Genomic DNA, 11,284 nt, shown 5'->3' on the forward strand with positions numbered 1-11,284 from the left:
AACAATAGAAGAAAATTATTCAACGCAAAAACAAAACTTACTTGTAAATATGAAATTCTCTTTACGGTATGAGTTTTTCTCCTTGTTTGAGATTGTACAGTAGTACCTGTAACTGCTTATACCTATTTCTAATTCACTTTTGCTTGATAAACTCACTAAATATCATATACATTGTACCACATCTCCTTATTTTTATATGCATTCCAATAATATGAACAATTGTAATTCAATTCTATATACCAAAGCAAAATGAACTGCACCACTTTCATTCACTAGTATGCATCTTTTGGCAAAATACAAGACTTTGTTCTTAGATGACACAATTAATATAATATATATTTATTGATAAAAAAATAAAATTTGGTATACAACTCTTTAACGGTATAAAAAAAAGCACAGCTGTGTCATAAATTGTGAAATTTGTGCTGAAAACATAGACATTGATGGTATTTGAGTAATTCCATATGTGAAGCTCAACATTAGCTCGTCAGTTGGTGGTGGACAGTTATAGTTCCTTTCTGCAGGCTAGGATGAATGACTTTTCAGGAAAACCAATTTCACAAATCAAAACTTTCCTCTAGCATGTCTAGATTTCTCCTACAATATGCATCCAGTTTAGTTCTTTTGTTTTAATTGGACACCGTCCTAATTTTTAATTTTGCAAACCATTCAGTCTCTTGCTTGCAAATGGTGCATGAAAATAGGATGGGTATGGCAGTAGACAAGTCTCTTTAAAGTGGGTTTGTGCCCTGAAAAAAAGTTTTATAACTTAAGTTTAATTGAAACTTGTGCAACACATATACCTAAATAACTATATAACATAGAAGAGAGCATCATTCGTGTCAATGTTTTGTTCCTGTTTACATTGTCATTGATATTTTTTCAGAAAGCCTGAGGCATAGCTCATGAATTCCTGTCATTAGACATTACATCCTAAATTAACATAATTACTGCTAGAATGATTATCAGTATGATATACGTACACTATCATTGTACAGCCCAAGTCTTCAGTATATATAATTGTTGCATTCATTCACTCCTGTGTTCAGTCGTTCAAAAATTTCTAAACATCAACAAATGAACTTTAATAACAACAAGAAAACACTAGAAAAGAAATTGTGAAATTTGTGCTGAAAACATAGACATTGATGGTATTTGAGTAATTCCATATGTGAAGCTCAACGTACATACAACCCGTGTTTAAGTGTATTTGAAAGAGAAATAAATCTGGTTAAACGATGTAAAAAGGAGAAATATATCTGGTTAAACGATGTATAAAGGAGGAAAAAATGTAGATATTGCATTACGATGCGTTCTACCTAATAGCACGTGGATATGTGTTTACATATTTAGACTTGACCCAGTATGACCCGTACCTTGTAGGTCACCGCCGTCGTTTAAACACTTGACTACAGTCGTGTATAAGCTAGACAATAAAAAGCTTAAGCCTGTACTATTTGTGTGAAGTAAATGTGTTTGTTCTGTACATTTAAATTGTTTTACCTGATAGCAAGAACGTATATCTATCCGTTTCCTTCTCAATTCACTTTGTCAAATTCTTCGAGCTTCTTCAAAACATACGTATTACTGCGCCCAGAAGTGAAAAAAATATGAGAAATCCTCGTAAAATAATGCTATTTTCAATTTTGTGGAATCCATTTTGTTATATTAATTATACAAAGATAAAAAAAGTTACGATTAATTATGAATTTGCATATCATTATCATGATTATACGGAACGTTTATGGACTATTTTTTAAGTCGGTCATTTTGGCGGTAAATCATGTACACATACACACGTAGATTGGCTGGTACCCGATTGTAATGTTACACATCAAATATATCAAATAGCTAATACCCGGAACGTAGTACCGGGAACCAGGATAATACGTAGATAACATACATAACTAATACCGAAATTGAAAACGCTTTACGGTTTCTCGTTCATAAACCGAATTCCGCTTTGAATTATAGAAGATGCAATATTAATCATGTTCAGTCGACTTTTCATTGTTATATCAACGTCTGAACTAATTAAAGAATCTTTAGATGTCAGATAACACTTGAAATTGACCCGACCTCTTTCCACACGGAATATACAACTATTGATAGTTTGTAGTCAGGTTGACTGCTTATTATGCAAAATACACACTTATAACAAGTTCTATAAAACGAACAATACACACTGATCGTTTCTTTAGTCCCCAATGTAAATGAAAGAAACAAAAACCATATCATACCATAAAAAGAAGAGGAGAAATTCGAACATTTCCGGATCTATTTCTCGCCAAAAGACCCCCAGCATGGATTGCGTATGAAAAGATGAACCTCATGACTTAAAAGTCAGGCCTTAAAGCACTGCCTTTAAAAACAGCAAAATTTCCTTGAAATTGCCAATTCAGGGGCAGCAACCCAACAACGGGTTGTCCGATTCACCTGAAAAATTCAGGGCAGATAGATCTTGACCTGATGAACATTTTTACCCCTTGTCAGATTTGCTCTTAATGCTCAATCTCCGGCGCAGAGTTCATATCCGTTCCATACATGCTTTGCAATACTGCACTTAATATGACTAGAACGGGCTCCCTTTGGTCAGTCAGATAACTCCCCCCCCCCCTTTTATGAAAAGTTCTGGATACGCCACTGAGGAGACAAATTAAGTGGAAACAAAGTACATGTAAGTGAAAGTCTTATATGTGTTTCAAATCATTGTATTAAATTGATACAATGATTTGAAACACAGTTGCTAAGGGTGTTCTACCCTTGTATTTTTTCGGTTTTTGTATAGATGAAAAGTAAACCCAGCAAATTGTAACAAAACCCCTCCCTGTGTTCCAAAAGTTTTTGCAAAAAGAAAAAAAATAGAAATGAAGAAAATCTAAGGTTGGGATTTCTGGAATAAAGTGCTAGGTATTACTAAACATTGCTAAAAGGCCACACTTAAAAATTTACATTCAATGGCTGAGACAGTGGGTAGGTAGACATTTCCTTTTTTCAACAAAAAAGAAATTGAAGTATCAGCTGTTCATCAGTCTTCCTGCCTATCTGATTAAAAAAAGAAACTTCTTCAAATCAAGACAATAAAAAGATTTTTATTAGGCAGCTATTTTCTGGGTAGGTAGGCTAAGGGTTAGGGCAAGCAAACATGTTCCTTGTTATGGTCCAATGCATCCTTATCATTAGGAATCCATTAAACTTCCAATAAAAAAGGTACATGGCAAATATTAACAAACCTCTGTGATACCTGTATATTAAACAGCATAACCCTTTGTCAGAGGGAAAGCCTCTCATAGCTTGGTGGGGTTGTACCTTACCTTATAAAAATTCCTGCTACCAAATGAGAAAAATATATTCCTCTGCTTCCATGAAGCCTATTCTTGTGCAAGCATTCTAAAGTACATAGACACCTACATGTATATGAAATAATTCTTTCAAATTCTGAATCTTGCAGTATAACACTTGACAATTGTTTTATTACTCTACTTTTATTCTTGCATTATACCACTTCTCTAATGTATCATATAATCTAGACTTTTACTGCACATTAACCAATGTCTATTATTTAATATACATGATTGGGGACTGGGTTTTAAGCTAGCAGATACCTTGGTAGATGTTACACCCAAAGTATGTCCTGATACTCTTGGCATTATCAATAATTGATATTGGAGTTATGTGCACTAAACCAGTGATGAATGTATGTACTGTTAATCAATTGTTATTATTTCAAGTTGAAAAAAATTCTGGATCCATTATCACTGCTAAAAAAATAATGTCTCACTAGCAACAAACACATCTCATATTTTTTATTCAGTAAGCCAACAAAACCTGGAATCTACATCAGCTTAAATTTATCATCTAGTTAAACATTTTACATGCCATATTGAATTCAGAATAAATTCAAAAACCAGTGTCAGCACATTCACATAACCCATGTCCCCACATTGTCACTGGACAAACATCTACCTAGTATGACCTTGTTGTCTACAAAGCTTAATAAGATTCTCTTGTGAGGTTTCATAGAATTTGCAATGAAAAACTATATTGTAGAAGTATAATTGAGGCCAAAAAGTTCAAAGGGGAATAACTTCTAGAAAAAGAATTGAATCACAATTTCCTGTTGATATGCACATCTATAAAATTATATGAAGTTCTCTTACAAGTGTGTTTTCAGAGGAGTTGTGATGACAAGTTGTTGAAGACCAGGAATGACAGACAGACAAATGCACGGGTCAAAAACATTATCCCCCTCTGCAAGTTCATTGTGTGGGGTCATGAAATAATTGTCATTGTAAGAGGTAATAATACTGAACTTTCTCATGCATCAATACAACCATTTAATCAAGCACAGACATGATGTACATGTATCCAGTGTGAGATGCATTTAACCCATTATAATTATTTGCAAGACAACTGTTATTACTGCTTTCTTTTTGTTGATGGCAGATCTTTATTTGTAACTGAAGTATTTTATTCAAATTTTTGTGTTTTGGAATGCTGTCCAATTGACTCATACCAATTATTTCCTTGAATTCATATGCTTAAATCTCAAATCTTAGGTAAAAAGTTAAATCAGTTTTATCTGTACATTACTGAAGTTATGAGTAGTATAAAGCAAAAGGCTTTTTGGGAAATTTTAAAAATATAAACAATGTGAAGGACATTCATATTTCCATACTTCTTGGCTAAAACTGATAAAATGTATTCTTTATTTCTATTTTAATTGCTAACAACAATATGTTCATGATAGATTTAAGACAGCATACAAAATTTTCAAAACAGCAATTAATAAAATTCCTTGTAATTAATACATGTATTAAATGCACACAAATTTGGATGTGCAATTAGAATCACTCCAATTCACTCATTGAAACATGAATCATTTTTTTATGAGTTCTTAAGTCTTGTTTGTAAGTTCTTTTAAAGTGAGAGTCTATTCCATTTGTGTGTATAATCGATGCAGGTTTGTAATGCTTCTCATGTTTCTATGATCAGGTTAACATAATTGTGATCTGAAAATATAATAAAAAAAAAACATCTTTTTAATTTCTGGTTTTTATTAAGATAAGGGATATATACATGGTATGCCATTGTTTGTCAATCCAGCTGTTTCAATGTCAACACTTTATTCAATATATCAAAGGAGTAGGGGCATAAAAGACCCTTATTTGACTCAAATTAATATTGCTGCAAATTTAAAAGTCATCTTAATCCTAAACATTTAGAAATTTGTACAAACTAGACTAAGGAGCTAAAATAATAAAATAAGTATAACTTTAACCATATGCTCTGCAGGGAACAGCTGTATAAGACCCCAGATGTCCAAACCTGAACAGTTGGGCAAGTATTGACACAACATTCAAGCTTGATATAGCTCTGAATTTGGATTGTGAATAAATAGTTGACACAAAACAGGTTTCTGACACAGAATGAATGTGGTCTTAAATTGAATTGGAAATTTACCTATTATTGTCCAACATCCAAAATCAAAATACATTGTTAGATTCAGCATATGAAATAACCCCAAGAATTCAGTTTTAGAAGAAATCTAATAAAGTTCCATTTTGAACCTTTTAGTCTTCAATGTATATCCATATATTCATTTTTTTTTTAATTTTGGACCTCGATTTAGACGAGTTTGAAAACTGGGCCCATAATCGAAAATCTAAGTACATGTTTAGGTTTGGCATATCAAAGAACCCAAAGAAATTATTTTTTGATAAACTCAAACTAAGTTTAATTTTGGACCCTTTGGACCTTAATGTAGACCAGTTTGAAAACAGGACCAAAATTTAAAAAAATAAAAATCTAATTACACAGTTAGATTCAGCATATCAAATTAAGCAAATATATTTCAATTTTAGATCAAAGTTTAATGTTGGACCCTTTTGGTCCCTTATTCATAAACTGTTGGGACCAAAACCCCCAAAAATAAATCGCAACCTAAATTTGTGGTCATGAACCTTGTGTTTAAATTTTATAGATTTCTATTTACTTATACTTAAGTTTTTGAGTGAAAACCAACAAAATTGCTTGTTTATGCCCCTTTATTACCCCTATATAATTCCTAATCTTTGAGACCCAAACCCCCCAAATCAATCCCAACCTTCCTTTTGTGGTCATAAACCTTGCCTTTAAATTTCATAGATTTCTATTTACTTATTCTAAAGTGATTGAGCCAAAACCAAAATCAACTGCTTAAAAGATGTATTTGAGCCCCTTTCTGGACCCTTTTTCAAAAACCGTTTGGACCAAAACCCCTATAATCAATCTCAACCTTTCTTTTAAGGTCATGAAGCTTATGTTTAAATTTTATAAATTTTTATTCACTTATACTAAAGTTATTGTGCAAAAACAAATAGAAATGATTATTTAAGCCCCTTTTTGGCCCCTAATTCCTAAACCATAGAGACCAAAATCAATCTCAAGCTTCCTGTCTATGGTATGCATATGAACTACATGTATGAACCTGAGGAGTAACAAGAACTTAAAAGTTTAGGAACAGTCTTCAAAATCAGGTTAAGAACCAATAAATATGAACCATTTTGTATTTCAATTTCAGTTTCTGCAGTTAAAATTCTTCCCTGTTGATTATAAAATGGCAATATAAGTCTACTCATAATTGTAAAAGGTGGCAAATTATGGCTACCACTACAGTAATTGTTTACTGAAAACAAATAAGTTACAGCCTTTTTATAAAATGTGTTAACCAAACTGTAAGTTTATAAGACTTTGCAGTGTCTGTGCATTTTAATTTATGCTAAACAGATGGTACATGATTTTGTTTTTCTATCATATGCATTTTGTATAAAAATCTACAAATAAGTCTGTGTTACTATCTCATCCAGATGAAGAGTAACTTTTACAGGATAAAAATGTGTCCATTTTGGTATATTATCTGGTAGTTTAAACACCAACTTAACACCAACACCAATATGTAGAAAATCATAGTGATTTCAACACTATAAGAGGTGAAAAGCAAAATGTGAAAGCATTCTTTAATATCAATATCATGAATATATATGTGTTATATTTTATTTTCTATTTTTTTTCTTTCATAAATGCCAATTAAATGAATTGTGTTCCTTTATTTATTTGAAATAAAAAAAACAAAAGTCTATAGGAAAATATACAAGTTATTTTTCCAATTATTAGTAAAGAAACTATTATCCTAAAAATCATTGCTTTTTTGTAAAATGATAAAAAAAAATGCTTTCATATGCTTAACTAGCTTACATTTGTTCGTCTGCAGTTGGATTCGAACCAACATACAACAAGTGTATTTCCCTTATTTACAGACTTATATATAATGAACTTTGTTATTATAGAGCATACATTTTATCTTTAAGCAAAACAAAAAAAAGGCTAGAAGCAACATAGGGCCAAATGAGTAAATTGAAGCCAAAACAAAAGATAAAGCAATTAGTGAGTTACAAAGTAACAAATGGTGGCTTGTGCTTGATCAGTTGTTTGTATAGTTGTATACCAATCCCAAGTATAAATGAATACTATAATATGCTAGAAATACTGAAACCCTCTCAATTTCATACTTGGTTTCCTGCAAAAGAATAAAGCAAAATTAAATATTTTTATGGTGTATTTATCTTCATCATGTATATACAAATCAGGTCTAATCTTGATAAATTGGCATAATTAAAAAAAAAATCCAATTGTTACATTCAACATATGCATAATTGTTTTAGTCTGATTCCTGTCCATCCACTTCTTCCTCTTCTTTCATTAACAATTTACAACTGTACTCATGGTCATTTGAAGAACTGCAATTTAGATTAATGGTAAACTGAAAAGTAAAGACAGTATTTTTAAAAGTGTTTAATTACTCCTATAGAAAATGTATGGCATATGTATGACCAGACCGGACCAGATCGCATGTCAATAAGTGGGGGAACTAGCTGACATTCTGCGATCCAGTTCTGATCATATTATTTTGTAGGGGAACTAACTCTGAATAGTTATGGTAGAGCATAGGTATCTCATTGTCTGGTTTTCTTCATATAATGCACAAGAAGTCAATAAAACACTAAGTTCAATGATGGCATATTAATTATTCTTGAATAGATAAAGCATTCATATTTACAACACAAGAAATACATGTATAAGAATATGTAACTAAGTCACCATCATGTGACAAAGCATAAAATAATCTCTGAAATTACACAAAGTTAATATATCCAAGACCCTTTTTAAAACTATTCTCTCTCTCTCTCCTAAATCTCAATAATCATTTTATGTATATCAAAGTTACTTGACCAATCAAAATACATAACTCCCAAAAAGGGGAGGGTAATTATTTTAATCCTTACTATTCAACTTATGGTCCCTTAGATACATTTTTATCAATTCAAATATATAGTTAAAGTATAAAATTATGTTAAAATAGCTAATTACAGTCTTATTGTAATATTTTGAAGATGCTAATAGCTTTATCTCAAGTTTACCTTAATCCCTAATCCAGAATTAAGAAAGACAGTCTAATTATGTTCTCTTTGAAATGTGAATTATTTGCATTTAGCCTTTACTTAGTTTTGACATGTTGACATTTTCACACTTTAATTCATCCTTGAAGAAATAAAGAAAATATAGATTTATTTATACAAAACTATTCAAAAATATTGCTAAGGAAAAATACCTCATTTTTCCTTGGTGATATATGTACAGCTAGATATTGACTCAATTTCTACATACACTGTACTTGTATGAACATCTTTTTACAATGTTTACTATGTATGATTTGTATGATCCTGTGTTTACATGTAAATAGAGTAATGACACAGCAGATGTATATGAATAGCACAACATTTACAAACTATATAAAACTTCAGTACTTTGTAGCATTATGAATTTTGTGAAGAAAACTTTGACATTATGTAATGCACTACATAAGAGAAGTTAATCAGTCTTAAACATTTGTGTTAAACTTTAATTGAAAATAAAATTGTCAAATATTTTATAATTTGATTGATATAATTAATTTCATGTTATACTCAGTAGTCTGTCATTTTACTCCAGATGCCCCTTTAAGTCATCTTTTGGCATAACATTGTCATAACTGCTAAAATGAAAGAAAATTATAGAAGCAGTAGTTAGAGATAATTTCCTAATGTATGTAGAGTAAGAATTTGGTTAGCTTGCTTGTTTTGTTTGTATATATATATTGTACAATTGTTATTGGGATAACATTCAATTAAATTGAAATATAATATATATACAAGTTTAAATAACTAGTCCTATCTATATTGTTTGCAGATGTCAATCTTAATCACAATGCTTGAGCTACATTGCAGGCAAGTCTACCAAAGTCTTATTTTACAAGCATTAGGAAATTAGCTCTAATGAGAATTATAACCACATTTCTGTTTAAGTCATAAACATTCAACAAGAGTTTATATAATATATATTATCTTTCATGTTCAGTATAAAGAACACATTTGTACTTTTTCAAATATTATTTGTTTGATTGTCTAGAACTTAAAGTGTCAATAATTTCAGTGTGTTCATTATATTGACAGCTTACAGTCAAGCAATCCATCATGGTATCACTTGGCCTTTGTAAAAAATTCAGGGAATATTTTTTTGTGTCTGATAATGTCACATAGACTTAAACTACATCTCATTGTTGAAGGCCATAATGTGACCTATAGTTGTAAATGTCTGTTTAATTTTTGTCTTTTGTGGATATTTGTCTCATTGGTAATCATACCACATATTCTTTTTTATACATAACTATGATTTCTATCTTAAAAAATGAATAATAAAAAAAAACAGATTCAAATAAATAGGCAAAACTTTCACCAGCTGTTTGTATCATCCTATGTCCCTATCTATCATTTCTTTGTGTGCATTTGTTTGAAAAACTGTAAGGAAAACTAACACATTTGTACCTAACAGAAAAAGACAATCTAATTAAAATTAAATCCTTTAATTGCTCCTGTTCTGATATGTCGCGCATCAAGGCTTGATGCGCAACATGTCAGAACAGGAGCAATTAAAGGATTTAATTTTAATTAGATTGCAGGAAAAGATTGACTTTAAATAAAACTATGGTGAATCTAAGAAAGATATAAGTATTGATTAGTTATGCATCATGACCTACTATCATTTAATTTTTTTTACTATCATATGTAATTTGTAGCTTTCTAAACACTTCACTCTCTAGTCCTTGCTAGAAAACAGAATGATATGCGAGTACTTTTACTTAAATTACTCTGTTTTGTCTGTTGTACTTACATCACCTGCGGAAATGGACAAACTGTTCAACATGGAACTGGTGAGACTTTAAGTACAAATATGATAATCAGTGGCAGATTCAGACATTTTTATAAGTGGGGGTCCACTAGCTGATGTTAAAATAAATCTATGGGTATTGAATGTAGTCAAAATAATTTTAAAAAACATCTTCATCCTGACAGAAAAAAAATAAAAATATACTTGCATGACATCATAGTTATAAGGACTTACTTGTGTAGGTGTGAATGTGGAGAAATTATATCAAAGAATAAAATTGTAAACTTTTAAAGTAAGTTACAACCTACATACATGTGACATATATCTTGATTTACAAATGTATCAATAGAAATGTAGAGGCTAGTTCAAATAATTATGACGTCTTGAAAGGCTATTATATTTTTTTTCTTTGACGCCTTATGTCAAAGTAAGGCTTCAAAGAAAAAAATATAATAGCCTTTGTAGAAGTCATAATTATTTGGACTATGTAGAGGCCAGCTGATGAAGTCCACTTATGGATGTGGGGTATTTTTGTTTAAGACCTATTAATGGCTATAGCAGGTTGGTTTTTACAGGTGAACAATTGTTGTTGTTATAAGCATTGTGGTTTTGTATACATTACCCCCACCCCCCACATTATTTGATGACCCTTTGATAACTGATGCTAAGTTGGTAAAATAAGCCCTGCCAATAATTATTCTGCTTATCAAATGGCTGATACTGATTTACATTTTTCTGCAAAATACATTTTTGTCTTTGCTCCATCTTCTTCAGAGTGGGCTCATGTCAGAAAGCATGGGGTTACATCAAACTTTACTATAGATGACAAAACAAAACAAGCTATTGTCCGCCATTACTGGATATCACACAGGTTCCCGTAAAATTATGACGTCATAAACCAAAATAGCTGACGCCACAATGAAAAAGTGATTGTTGTATGCATCAAAAGTTCAAGCGGCAGGGTCAGCCGGGAATAGCGATAAGGTGTATAAATGTGGCAGGGTAAATATTTAAAATGATGTCTCCAGGAATCTGTACT

General features: G+C 31.1%; 1 long non-coding RNA gene across 1 annotated transcript; it reads right to left on the bottom strand.

The window, feature by feature from the left end:
* Positions 1-323: 323 nt before the first annotated feature.
* Positions 324-2,407, bottom strand: LOC134692654 (uncharacterized). Its single transcript, XR_010102249.1, has 2 exons — positions 1,504-2,407; positions 324-749 (listed from the first exon to the last, which is right to left on the bottom strand). It is a non-coding gene; the product is annotated as an uncharacterized LOC134692654 (long non-coding RNA).
* Positions 2,408-11,284: the final 8,877 nt, after the last annotated feature.

This window comes from Mytilus trossulus, chromosome 12, assembly GCF_036588685.1.
Source record: "Mytilus trossulus isolate FHL-02 chromosome 12, PNRI_Mtr1.1.1.hap1, whole genome shotgun sequence".
Taxonomy (NCBI): domain Eukaryota; kingdom Metazoa; phylum Mollusca; class Bivalvia; order Mytilida; family Mytilidae; genus Mytilus; species Mytilus trossulus.